The 14,642-nt window shown below is 34.7% G+C and overlaps 1 protein-coding gene and 1 long non-coding RNA gene across 5 annotated transcripts in view; one reads left to right on the forward strand and one right to left on the reverse strand.

The window, feature by feature from the left end:
* LOC311432096 overlaps positions 1-6,438 on the reverse strand; it is an 8,428-nt gene extending 1,990 nt beyond the window's left edge. Inside the window, exon 1 of the long non-coding RNA XR_014689819.1 lies at positions 6,354-6,438. This is a non-coding gene — a long non-coding RNA (uncharacterized lncRNA). The remainder of the gene's footprint in view (positions 1-6,353) is intronic.
* Positions 1-14,642, forward strand: part of ZFHX4 (zinc finger homeobox 4) — a 152,631-nt gene that overhangs the window by 79,711 nt on the left and 58,278 nt on the right. The window lies entirely within an intron of this gene.

Raw genomic sequence — 14,642 nt, forward strand, 5'->3', positions numbered from 1 at the left:
AACTATAAACAATTTTCCAGTGGTATTTAAACGTGTGACCGTAAAATATTTCTGCTGGCATTTCCTTACTAGTTAGCAGCTGTTACAACAGTCTCCAAACATCTATTAAGTAGAGGAAGACATTTTCTTATATAAATTAACAGAAATGAGCAAGAAGATGATAGGAAAAAAAAATCTTGGATAAAACTGCCTTTTTTTTCTTAATTGGAAAAGTATATAAACAGGCAGAATTTCATTTCATTTGTGAATGTTAGACTTCATCTGAATTCCGTTAGTTATACTGAGTGTAGCTTAACACGTTCAATTTGAGACATAACTAACACTAATTGGATGGGGATTTTTGAAAACAATTTATTCCATTTCAATGGAATTTCCATTTTACTAGCTGTAATCTCAAATATGTAAATGGTAGCCAAAGCTGGATGTGATGTTGCAGTTAAGATTTTTTTTTGCCCATTGTTTCTTCTAGCATGTTCTTGCCAAATCTTCTGGAGCGCTTGTAATTTCCTCTGTACAGAGCCCAACAGGCTCATCAGCAGCAGAAGGTAAACATAATAGATGTGAGGAATTTCTGGAGATTTATGAGGTTTAGCTTTCTGAAATGTACACTGTGTCTGGCAATCCTAGGATATGGCCACATGTGGACTCTGCGAATTGAAAATGTTATAAATGGGGCATCATTTAGCCCTTGTTAGGGATAAAATTTAGGAACAAAAGATGTATTCTGCAATAGTACTTAAATATTGTGTTTCTGCCCCGCAACAGTGTGTTTTAGGTCAAAAGTATAATTGTCAGGGAGATTAAACTTTTGTTAAAATGCCTATGAAATTTGACAAATAGATAAATATCCCTATTATTTAATAAATTAAGCTTACTACCTACAGTCACACAAATTACTTCATATTGAAACAATCAGATCAGAGATCATTATACAGCACCCTAGGAATATGAAACTACTCTGAACTAAGGAGATTGGCATTTCTGAGATTTGGTATCAAAAGCTTCAGAGCAAAAATTGTAAAAGTACAAGCCTCATGACTGTACCATTATTCTAAACATTAATTTGTTAAATTCTGCCATCTGTTTATGAAAATTTATTTGAAAAATTGCACTCCTACATCAGTTTATTGAGCTGATAAAAGAAGATACATTAGAGAAGGCAGAAATATGCCATCCTAATGATCATGATAATATCACTGCATGTTAAAGTGCTCTTTTAACCTTTTTCAGTGGGCTTTACTAATATTAATTAATCAGCTTGAATGCTGTCAACATCTCAAGCACTAGAGTGCTAGTTCCAGTTCTGTGCCAGGCATTTCTCTGCATCTTTTTCTTTTATATGTTTAGCTAGAAGAGCCTAGAAGAGCATTAGCAGAACAGTAGAGAGAGGCCTCTTCTTCCTGCTCATTGTTTACCCATAGTATTGCTGGATGGAAGAGCTCATGTCCATAAGCTTAGGTTTTTCATGGCCTGTTTCATCACCATTCTCAAGAACTTGCATAAATGAAAGATGGGATCGTTTGGAGATAAATATTGCCAAGAACATCACTTTAACCCTCATCATCTTCCACAGTACACTAAAACAGAGGGAAAAGGGTAGTCTTGAGTGAGAAACATGGTTAAACAAAAGCTTCTCTGACTTCTGAGGTGAATGACACTTGAAATGTTGCTCCTTGATGTGTTTAAAATCTAAAAACTTTGCATGGCTGCCTTCTGCTTTTTGCTCCTGCTGAGTGCTAATGCTTCCAACCATAGCTTAATTGCTAAGATTGAAATGATAACCATTTACATATCAGCTTCAGGCCAATAGCTGATTCAAACAGACACTGTTTCCAAAAGTTTTTTGTGTATTTATTTTGTAGTATTTCTCTCCTTTCACTAACACCATGAGCCTAGTCAATCTGGGAGAATGAACATTTTTATCTTCCAGTATTCATATACTTGTTTATAAAATGTCTGGGAACCTTAAAAGCATTAATAGTATTTTTGAGCTTCATTTTGAAGATAATATATTTCAAAGACCAGAGTATAAAAAAGCTAGCTATCATTGAAAAACAACATTTAATTATTAATGAAAGCAAGACATTGGCTTGGAATAAGAAGCAACTACTTATTTATGGGAGATTTTGCAGCAAAGGTAAATAATGAAATCCCTTTCCTAACCTAACATACATAGCGGTTTTGATTTAGAGGTATTTCCTAACATGGAAAACACAAATAAACATTTTAACTCCTCTGCAAAATAGGAAAATAGGTGTCCTGAGTTTGTGCAGATTTTATGTGTATTTCTCCCTAGCAGGTATTGTGGAAGTGGGATTAGTGCCTGACAATTTCATCATGTCTGTGAAAGTAATGTTTAGGAGGTGAAGTAATACAATGATGCTAATCCAGCTTTTTATAATCAGCCTCCTATGTATATAATATTTATGTTATTGTCTGTACAGGTTTTCTTTTCCTAGAAGCATTCCTTATCTACTAGAATTCTTGTTTGACAAATGAGATTGGATTACCAAGTCACAGCTGTATACACTGGTTGATGTATTGCTGTAGGATTGATAATTCAGAAAAGCAATGTAGTATTTGAGGGTTAATTTTCTTTTCTTAGATACAAGAATCTAATGCTGCTTGCTAGATATTTTCTTCATTTTTGTTATCTAAGTTTTACCAGGTTTAGACTAGTTATTGACTCAGTTAATGTAAAAAATGTTGATATGCTGTCAATATTAATGTAGATGTCAGTCCAACACTAGTCCCTAATGTATGTAAGAGCAAGTATTTTTTACCTTGATACAGAAAGGCAGTCATGTGTGAGATTTAATATACATCCTAATCTATCTTGTCATTGCACTAGCCATGGGTGATGTGCTAATGTATGGGCAACCATTTTCTTTTTCTTTTCACACAATGGAATAGATACACATGAATGACAGCCAACTCTCCACTCTGTAATTATTTGGAGGGCAGTTAGAATGCACAGAAGGAATAGTTCTACTTATAGACTATGGTCTTTTTTTTTTTTATTTTATTTTTTTATTTTTCAGGAAACCATATGATCACTACTAATTAAAAAAAAAAAAAAAAGTAAATAGAAATAAAATAAAATAAAATAAAATAAAATAAAATAAAAAAATAAAATAAAATAAAATAAAATAAAATAAAATAAAATAAAATAAAATAAAATAAAATAGTAACAAGCAAGAAGCAACTAAACCTAAGTAAGTTTCATAACACATATAGTTTGGAATTTCAGTTCTGCATCCTTATACACCCAAACAACTTTTTTTTTTTTTTTTTTTTTTAAATGTATTCAAGTGCATTCTTTGTCCTGACATCATCATTTTGATTCACAGTCTTGGCAAAATATGTTTTATACTACAGAAGCTTTGTCATCAAGTCATCATTTCTAAAAAGTGAATAATCAAACAAACTCTTTGTCTTTTTTATATTCATTTTCTGTTTCCCTTTCTTCTTTTATTTTTCAAATTGTGAACAATTATGGAAAAATGAGATTGTGAATATAAGTTGACATAATGTAAGATAACCAAGCAAAAATTAATGTCCATTGCATCTCTCATTTTTATTTGTGTTGGCAAAACCAAAATACTGAATATTGCTTTTTATATAAAAGATATTTTGATGAGATCGCAGTTTCCTAAAAAGCAAGTCCAAATTTACGTATTTCTTAATGTCTTTTGAGTCAACAAATCTTTGACTTTTCATATTAATTTAAAAGCTTCCTTTTGTTCCTCTTTTCAAACTGTCTTTATGCATTCAATCTGTCTTTGTGTGAGAGAAAATGAAAATGAGGCATACTGTCCAGATCATAAAGATAAGCAACTGCCTGCAATTTCAGCATTAATTTTACTATATATTTGGAGAGGGAAGGGTACATTTTCTCCCCTTTGGTTGGATGCTATTATTTGTAGACTAAAACTATTATTTTCCTGGCATTTTCCACTGTTCCATTCAGAATTAAAATCACTATGCACATCTTCACTAACTGTAAATTGAAACTGGTATAATTTCAACAATGGAAACTGAGCATAAAATTTGACACACGTTGCTTTATATAGAACTATTCAATTTAGAAAAAAAAAAAGGGGGGGGAGAAAAATAAATAAGATTATTTATTTATTTATTTATATCCTATATAAATATATCCAATCCTATTATTTATATCCTATCCTATTTATATCTTTTATCCTATTTATTTATATAAATAAATAAGAATAATAAAAAAGAAATCCCAAACTTTCTATTTTTAGAATATATCTTATAATCCTCATACTATTTAAGGTTTCCTATGAGTAGTTCTTCTCTGTGAGTAGTAATATAAGACTAAATTGTTACCTTATGTTTTCATGGAGTAGGTTTTTGACCACTGACAGTTATAATTTACAATGATTATGGACATTAGCATACTTGACTGTCACTATTATTTTTATTCTGAACACAAAGAGTTTCAGCAGACTAATGGTATAAGGAGTGGATGTTTTATCTTCACAGGCTGTTATAAAATTCCTATCAGACTGTAGCTGCAATGATGCACCAGCACTTTATCACAGTTGTTAGGAAGTACTTATCTGTACCTTTGATAGAACCTTGTGTAAAACCAGGCATTGACCCACAGTAGGTTCTTCTGTCTATTTCTGTGTCCACTGATCTATCTAGTTAACAGCTACATGGCATAGTGTCTGAACATTTTTCAAAGTTACTAAATTGAAAAAGGAGTGTTGTCAAATACTTTAATATGTAAATAATTTCTGCTCACTAGACTATATAGTGGCTGCTGCGTCACTACTTATTCAAGTAAACTCTGCACATTTCAGAGTTTCTGGGCCACACTGAATTAGTAGTATAAACTTTGATGAGAAACAAGAGATGTCAGGCAGCTTGACAGGCAATAGATGTGATCTTATAAACTTCTGGATTTTGCAAAGTGAACATTTTCAGAATACCAATTCAAATTAATCAGTAATCTTCTGCCTTTTATAACTCAGATCACAAAATCTATGACCAGCTAAAATTTATATCAGGATTTCATTCTGGATCATTTACCTTTAAAGGGTACCACCCTTTAAACTACTCTTGTTGTAGAGTAGTGGTGTTACTGGTTGTATGCCAACATGTAGGTACTGTGAAGATGTTGAATTAAAAATATCTACAATAAATCATTGGAAAGCCTAAGAATATTTATTTGAAATTGAGCATAAGCACTACCTTTTTCAGGAGCTTAACAAAACTAATATGGTGCACGAGACCATACAAACCTGTCCATTTAGTATGTTTGCAGCCTGTCATGTTAATATATAAATATGTGTGCATATGTATTTAGACAAATCTTAAAACATGCATTATTTACACGCTATAAGAGATCTTTTTCTGATCCATTACAGTCTATTATGTAAATATATATTTAAAGGGAATAATATGTATTTTAAATTTCATTGGATTTTTGACTTGATAGGTCATAATGGCTAAGATTCCTTACATGGTATCTCATAATTTATTTCAGTCTGTATTATAGATATTGCTGTGATGTTAATATGAATTTGCATATAAAACATGCTTCAAGAAGTTACTGTACACATGAAGATTAATAATTCACTGATCTTAAATGGAAAAGAGAACATCAAAACTGATTAGTTCACATAAGGGTAAGACTCATCCTCTCTGCAGAAGGCCAGCAGAAAACCTAGGCATCATTTAAGCATCACTTAAGCCCTCAAAATGCAGCTTAAATTGCTTTTAACTGGTGCATAGGCTTTTCTCTGGTCTTTGGAGAAGTAGTGAATTTAATCCATAAGAGAATAATGTATTTCTAAAAGCTCCCCATTTCTAGAAGTGAATTAGTAGGTCTTCTAGGAGGAGCTCTCAACTTTCAGCAGTCTCCCCAGATTTTACCTCACTGTTTATAAGAAAGATGAAACACAGGTTTAGGAGAAATAAGTAAAGATACCTTCTCTGTGAAGAATTCTGTGATTTTGAATTACGTCTGCATCAGCAATGGATCGCAGTACAGAGGTGGCCAAGCTAGTTCAGAGTGCATGGATACATCCGCATAAAATTGAGGACAATTACTTATCCCAAATTTATATTCCAGCTCATGAAAATTTAGATTCTCTTCCTTATCAAATATAGAATTTGGCAATTCAGTGGATTCTGAGGTGTCCTCAAGATCATTATTATTCATGGAAACTCTGTTTTCATCTGGTTACTGGGATGAGGTTTAATGTTTGGATATGTTGATTTTCAGTCAGCAGATCTGACTAAACACAGGCAGCATGGAAAAAAAGTAAAAAAAAAAAAAAAAAAAAAAGGCGGGGGGGGGGGGGGCTCAGATTGTTCCTTACCAGCTAATACTTCTGGTTACGGGACAGTGCTGGCACTAGTAGGCAGTTTTGTAATAAGAACTTGACAGCCGCCAGTAGCAGATACTAAGGAACGAACAGAGGAAGAGGTCAGGCATACAGTCATGCTTCCCTGGCATAGCATCCCAGCTTCTGGCAAGTTTTCCAGACACCTAGTTTTCAGCATACCAAGCTTCAGCTGTGAGCACAAGAGAGCAAAGAATACCTACAGAGTTTAATAATGGAGAATCTCTCAGAAAGGATTGGTAGGAAAAGTGTGACTTGGGCTCCAAAGCCTGCTGGGAGTGAGGAAGTCAGAGGAAAATAGACATGTCTAGCTAATTGTGAAATGGCAAAATGTAGTTAAGCTGGATTTGTGTTGGGTGCTGGTTGTTTAAAAATACATTTATCTAATACTTTGTTTCTAAGCAATAGTTTTTGAAGTAGAACAGCTGTTTGTAGGCTATGTCCAGGCTCAGACCGCAGAAAGAGCTGCAGGGCCTCACTTGAATCAGGCCTGTGGAACAAAACTAGGTTATAATACATAAGATATGCAAAACACATTGCATCCTCAAAGCTGGAGGCATGTGGAAAGAGAAATAGAGGTACGGGGAGACCTCTGATCCAAAATATTCTCCCAAAGGCTACAACAGTCCCAGGAAACAGAAAAGAGGAAGCATCTATCCAAACATGCCTTGTAGACAGGGGCTCACCTCCTTATGGCCAAACTCTTCACCCTAGCACTTACTGGAGTTACCCCCACTCATTGGGAAGGAGGGAATCGGCTACCCTGTTCAAAGAAAGCAGAAGTTGAGTTTAGTTTGCAGTTGTATCAGACTCACGTTACAGACATTTCAGCTAACATTTTCCAGTGTGGTCCACAACAAGCAACCGTAAGCTGTTTGAATAATCTTTCTAAGATGCCTATTGAGCCTCGGGTCAGCTGGTAGCTACCAAGGTACAGCTCTGTGGCCTTGGTACTGGCTCTTGCTACAGGGCAAACTGTTCTGGCAATAGAAGAGGATTTTTAGTAGCAGCAACCTGTTGAGCAGTGGGTCATGTTCTAACGGGTCTGGAGTAGGAAGGTCCTGATGGGAACAGAAATACTTCTCCTAGATAGGCAGTTCCAAGCCTGTTTCAACAAAAAGTATAAAATGGTATCCTGCCTTTCTATGGTCTGGTCTTTAAATACATTGCTGAACTGAGGCTGAGCTATGCAGGGACAACCCATACCAAACCAAAGCTGTGTAAACTCTGTCTTTTACCAGATGATTCAGGTCTGAGGTAAACTGAATTCCCTTCATTTTTCCCCCTTCTCTCATGTTTCCTCTCTTCTGTCCTAGACAGAACCATGGATTAAAATTACTGCATCCTTCTGGCTTTATGCATATACAGATAGACATATATAGATGTCAGTCTCTCTCTGTATAAGTGCTAAACTGTTACTGAATATATTAATTATTACAATTTGTTTAAAAAAGCCTGTAATAGTGAGAAATTGTATACAAGTAATTCAAAGTGCTCTGCAATATATAGATAGGAGCTTATGATTGTAAAGCAAAAATAATAATAATAAATATATGACATTTCGGGGCAGATGTTACATTAGTAACTATGTGTAATAATAGTTTCTTCACACTCATAATATGAATGTTTACTAGTATTTTTTATAGGAAGTCTTACAGTACTTGTCTAAAAACCTCTTTTTTAGTAATTATGGATGTCATCCCTTTTGACTTTCGATGGAAATACCAGATGTTACAATTCCCTGTGGTGGGCCAATTACTTGCTAAAGTTTTATTATTTTACTATACATCAAAGCAATGGCCCAACTATGTGAGTCTGAAGAACTTTGGGGGATCTTTTGCTTGTTTGCTTGTTTGTTTGTTTTCATATATAAATTTAAAACATTCCAAAACAATTCTCTTTCCAATTTGATTAAAAGAGTCACACAAGCCTGGATTGAGACTTGACTACTCAGCTTTTAGCCTGGAGCAAATTTTCTTAAAAGACTTGGGAGAAGGGTGTTGAAGGGGATGGAGGGAAAAGAAGTAAGGAGAGAGGGAAGCCTCAAAAGTGGAAATGTTGACTGAACCTTAACTATTGCATTGTTAATGGTGACACTATTATATAATGCTAACAAGGACTCTGGAGATAAATACAACATCAATTAAAGGTTTGCAGGTGTGTCACTAGGGGTGGATAAAAAGAGAGAATGGGAAAGGATTTGTGCCAGCAGACCTTATGGTTTTGTTGTAATTAGTAATTTGTGCAGGTGTCTATTATGACTAACTGACAATAAATCTTGGCTTCTGTTTTGAATATTGCTTTTGTTTCCCAAGTTCCATGCCTGAAGGGGAGAAAGAAAATGACTGGAAGATTAATTACTGCAATGGTTACTCCCAACAAGATAAAATGGAAAGTAGTAATCCATTGAATGAGATTAAATGTTCTTCTTATTATTTTCATATTTTATTTTAATAACAGAAAACTGAAGGCAGTGTAGGTTGTGTGGGGGTATGTATCTACTGTATTTTGCATAATGATAGAAAAATAAGTCTACTTTGTCAATAGGAGTTGTGTGCATATGACAGGTTTTTTTTTTCTACCTCAGCAAAATGATGGAAAGGTATCCTCCACTTGTGCAGCAACCTCTAATTCTAAGCACAGTGATGAATTGTAAGTAAATTTTACCATTGAGCAATGTTTTCCTTAGCTTCTCCATCTGCTCATTTTTGACACCCCTGTCATTAACTGTCATTTTCCTTTAAATATACAGTGAAGCTGAAAGGCCAGCTCTACATCACATCATTTCAGATTAGGGGCAGTTCCTTTGAGCTGAGCACTGTTTAGGTGTCAGAAAGAAGTCTCTGACCTCTCTCGTACCACACTGCCGCAGGGCCTTAATTAGTACTGACTCCAGCCATTACTGCAGAGAGGACAAAGGCGACCACATCATTTTTCTACTTAGGAAGTTAGCGTCTGACCTAATAACTTGTCCAGGCTCATAGGACACTGTAATGGCCGTACAACGGCAGTGGGGATTATTTGTCAGATTCCTTCCTCCCCTAAATGTAGGATAATCAGGGAAGTTAAATATTGTATTCTTCAGTATTGCAAAAGTTGTTTTAGGGTCTCACTGTTGGTTTGTCACTGGGAAAATGACAAGAGTATGAGTCAGATATTCACAAAAAAAAAGAAAAAAAAAAAAAGTGATAACAAAGTATAAAAAAGCATGTTTCTTGTCCTGGCTAGAAATGTCTGATTATTTAAAATATGGTGCTTCTTATCAGATATTCTCTTATGCTATTGAATTCAGTGGAATTTTGTCACTAATTTCACGAAGACCAAACTCAAGTCCACAATAAAATGAGTTCCTTTTTCCTCCGTCCTTCTTCTTTCATCTTCCCCTATTTTCATCCCAACCCCCAATCAGAAGAAATTCATTCTCACATCAGAAATATTTTACAATGCTTTTGGCACAGCATTTTTGGTGTATTTCATTAGAAATTGAATTTATTGCATCAGATGTCAGCACTATGCGGTTCCACAAGATCTCCTTATTTTTCCTGTTTGTTTGGTAACGTTCCACTGAGAAAATTTCATGCTCAAATGTAGCCAGTTCTTAATCTAGAACTCTTAAAAAAAAAAAAAAAAAAGCAATTGAAATTACTATAGAAATTGCATGGTGTCACACCATGTTCCTTTATTATCAGCCAGCATCACATGCTGCAGCACAAAGGCACACTTTATGCTACTGCAGCAGAAATTACTTTCACTGTAAATACATTTCAGAGGTTTGGCAAGACAATCTAAAACTTGCAGCAAGCTAAGACTTTGCTGATGATCAGTTTGTCAAGGTATACTTGTAATGTATACTTAGTATTTTTGAAAGCTGTTTAACTGTAATCGATTCGTCTACTACCTTGCCTGATTTCTGTATTTCTTCTGTATGTAAGAAGTGGTTCTTCCTGTCTCAAACACTGTTAAAAAAAATAAATAAATAAATAAATAAATAAAGTTTCCAATTCTGATACACTTTTCCACACAACTTGCACAACTTGGTCTTTCTGATTCTAGTTCTAGTTAGGATTAATTTTACCATCGTGACTTGGAGCCAGATTGGAGTCCCAGAAATGCTGTAAAGTTACCACATCTCTAAGGAAATCACTTCAGAAGTGATCACACAAACATAATTACAGTAGTATCAAAGCTGTAAAATGCTGCATAGCATTTCTTGGGTTCAAACAGTACCTAAAGCAATAGCATACGTTTAAATTCAACAGCATTACAGAGACAGGGCTATATCACGGGATAATAGAGTCGGGGCCAGACCCTTCAGTCTATAACTGTGTGATCAAGCATTATTTCATTTGGTCTATGAGCTGAAATAACAGCCAGTAAAGCTTTCAGAATAGTCCTTTGACTACATATCATATATTCCAATTTCCTTATTCTCATTAAGATTATACACATACATTGATTTTTTCCTAAGACGTGGGGAGGTGAACTTTACCTTTCCCAGCATAAATAATTCCAGATTGAAAAATACTCATTTCTCATTACTCATTAGAATGATACAGCAGAGAGGCCTATATGAAGGAAGAGACTTCTGAATTTCTGTGGGTCAGTATGGCTACAGGAATGTATTCTCCAAAGCCAAGAACAGATTCTGCTAACAGCTATTTTAGCTGTTGAGCTGATGCTTTCTGTCCTCCATGTGCTGAATAACAGTGTTTGGTCTGCAATTCCATTAATAAATTAGACCAAAATTTTAAAGCCTAGCAACTTCTGCTTCCTAAGGACTGGCAGCTTTATTATGGAAGAAACATTTAACTGGGAATTGCTACACATCATTTTCCCATTGCACTGAAGGAAGGCAGACGGAGAGGAACTTCAACACAAAGTAAAGGCATTTTGGATTCAGGGGTCCCTTTCACCTGCAGCAGAACCAGTCCTAGGGGCATTGCAGGCAGACACATTCATGGATGAATGGTGAAGAGGAGGATCTCATCTTCCCTTCTGTCATTTATTTAATCAAGATTAAACACATTTTCACACTATTGGCCACTTCACTGCCTCTCTCCACTGGTAGTGAGGCAAATGAGTTGCTTTAGCAGAGGGATATGAAACTGCCTGGGCTGCAGGTATAGAGCTAGAAAACAAGGAATGTGGTTGACTGATTTGTATGAGATTTTTCTTACTGGAGACTTCTGTTCTTTTTGCTCTGTGTGGAAGGGTAGAATTTCTTCTAAACTGGTTGATTTACCCAAATTCAGGATTCAGATTCAGGGGACTAGTCACTAGTGTACATTATGGCAAAAGTCCCTAAATAATTGTGATCATATTTGTATAAATGTATTTGGGTTTATATGGCTGTTATTTGTGAATATGCACTAAGGGCTGCACACAGGCAGCAGTATGTATACTCACTGATAAATGAAATTTTGTCTGTCTTTGTATGTGTGTGACTGAACGTGTGAGGGCTGCATTTGCAATATTTTTATGTTGCTGGTAACTAACATATTTTCTGACTTGAAGTAAAAGAATTTTTTAAACTGTTTTTTTTTTTTTTTTTTTTTTTTTTTGTTAGTTTGTTTGTTTTGTTTTGTTTTGTTGTTTTTGTTTTTGTTTTTTTGAGGGGAAAAAGTCCAGAAAGGAAGAAAAATAGACATAGACTATTTGTATAGCACATTAAGGCTTTGCCACAAGTCAAGAAGAACCCAGGAAATCAAAGTTGAAGATGACGTGATATTTTTCATTTGTGCCTCTGTGCCTTCATTTTTTCTTCTCCTTGCCATATGATACGATAAGGAGAGTGTGTCAAACAAAGTAGAATATTCTAGCTTTTGTTGGCTTGAGTCACAACCTTACTGTTACTAAGAGTTACCTCTTTGGCCAGTGAATAATATATATATATATGTATTTTATCATGATACTGTAGTTAGAAGAATTAGATAGTTTTAAAGCATATTCAGCCATCCTTTTTACTTAGTTTTAATCAACTTGTTCTTCTGAACAAGGTATGGAATTGATAGCTGTTATTGATTGCTTTTAGCATTACCTAATCTTCACTAAATGTAGGAAGCTTTTCAGATTTAGAAAGGTGGCAGAAAATGTCTAGTAATGATGCTGCTGGGAATTGAAGCTCGATACTGTGGTCAGTATAAAAGTGATATAGCTATAAGAGGTGTTTTATTATAAGCCCATTGTTTTTTTACTAAATGTTCAAGCTGCTGTAATTTACAGGGATTTTGGAGTTGTTTAGGTATTTATTAACTATTTCAGTATTTCATTTATTCTGATTTACAGCAAGAAAAAAACTTTTATTAGCAACAGTGTGTTGGAACTTTAGAAAATTACAGGATGCAAAGAATACAATAGTATAATAATGTAGAGAAGAGATGGCACTCATGCTTTCAATACAAAGGGAAAATATAAAAAATCATTACTAAAACAGATATAAACATGATGACCTTCACTGTGGTTCAGTAATTATCCTAGTCCCCTGTATAGTGTTTGTATCATGATTTTCCTTATTTCCTCTTTGTTTTCATTTTTATCTGGGTACTTCACTGGTGAGTAATAGCTAAAGGGAACCCATTATGCAAGGCGAGCATTCAGTTTGCAAGTGAATTTGCTTGTAGCTATTGCCATATTTGAACCTCACTAATGTATGTAAATTAAAAACTCTGGTATTCGGATCTCTCCTGTTTGAAATAAAAACAGAATCTGATCATTACAATCTGCAAGCCAGGTATTATCACTGGACTAGTGAGCCGCTGATGATAAATTGTACTGAATAGCTTGTGGATAGAATATTTTATATCAGTTCTCTATCACACAGCACTGCATAAAATAAGAATGATTCATCAAGCATGAGAGCTGGTGGTTTATGAAATTCATTGCTCACGGCAAGTGTATTTTTTAAAATTCAAAAGACAAAGCAACTCACAAGGGTTATTTAGTAATCAGTGTGAATTACTTCGAGGTATAAGCCTTAGTGGAAAAATTAAAAATACATTTGCTGTACAGGAAGCATTATTGCTGTAGGTGCTATAATTTAACTGCTTCTCATCTATAGCTTTGTGTGTGTGTGTGTGTGTGACCATTTTGGATTCCAATCCTCCTCCCTTTTATTTTTAAAAGTGAGACTGCATAATCAGTTGTAACAGGATTATTATATTGAACAAGTCTATTCTATGCTCTCAGCAGAAACATCTTCGGGGGCTTGTACACCTTAGGCTGTAGCAGATATTTTGTTTATTCAAAAAGACATGTAAAGGGAGAAGTGCAATATAAAGTCATCTTTTTTCTTTCAGATTTACAGTAAGAATGTTTCATTTCTTCTTGTGTATTGATGTCCCAAGGCAATGTTCCAAATGAAAAGATAATAACTTATGAAGAAGTGTCAAAAACTAATTAAGTTTTGTAACTTGTTTTTCCTTCACATAAAGTATATTTTTCATCACACTGTCCAGTCACATCCTGGAATTCTTGCTAACATCATCACATGCCAGTCACACCAAGTCTCAGTGGTTCTTCTCCTCCTGTCATTATTTTCAGCATCAATTAATTTTCTTCTGTCCTCGTCTTTAGAAAATGTAGCAGAGAATTATCAGTGCATACTTTGCACAGTCTATTTTGAAGGCATTAGGCCACTGTGTGTATTCAAAAATGGAGTAGGCCAAACATTATATTTTCTCACCTGCAGGGTTGCCTAGTAACCTGAATTAAGGATTTTCACCAAGCCTTCAAGACAAATAGAAAAACTGTAAAGCAGGTTGACCCAGGTGGGAGTGTCAGACCCACTGACGTAGATTAGCATTTTGAATGGGGAAATATAAAATGCAGGTCCTCATTAACATTTATTGTGGAAATAGTTTTTATAATTTAAGCAGCCCGTTTTCTCGGCAAGCTGGAAGAATGCGGTGCATCATATTTCACCATTTCTAAATTTGTGTTATGAAGCATACTTTGTTTTACTTTTTGACATATTATTTGCTTGTTCACTGTAGAAATTGAATGTTAATTGAAGAGATGGCAGAAGTGTCTTTAAAACATGTAAATATATCTTTGGAGGAGTTTTTACTAAAAGTATGCATGCTTGCATATGTTGGGTAGTGATTCACATAGATATGTTGAGCTTTCATTTAATCACTTAAAGGAACTAAATTCCTTGTTTAATGTATTGCCATTGAAAAGAAAGATTAGTGTACTTTAGAGGTGGGGGTCATTCTTTGTAACGCTATTACAGCTTTGTCCTTGACATGCAAGATTCCTCCAGAAAAG

The sequence above is a fragment of the Aythya ferina genome (genome assembly GCF_964211825.1).
Source record: "Aythya ferina genome assembly, chromosome: 2".
Taxonomy (NCBI): Eukaryota; Metazoa; Chordata; class Aves; order Anseriformes; family Anatidae; genus Aythya; species Aythya ferina.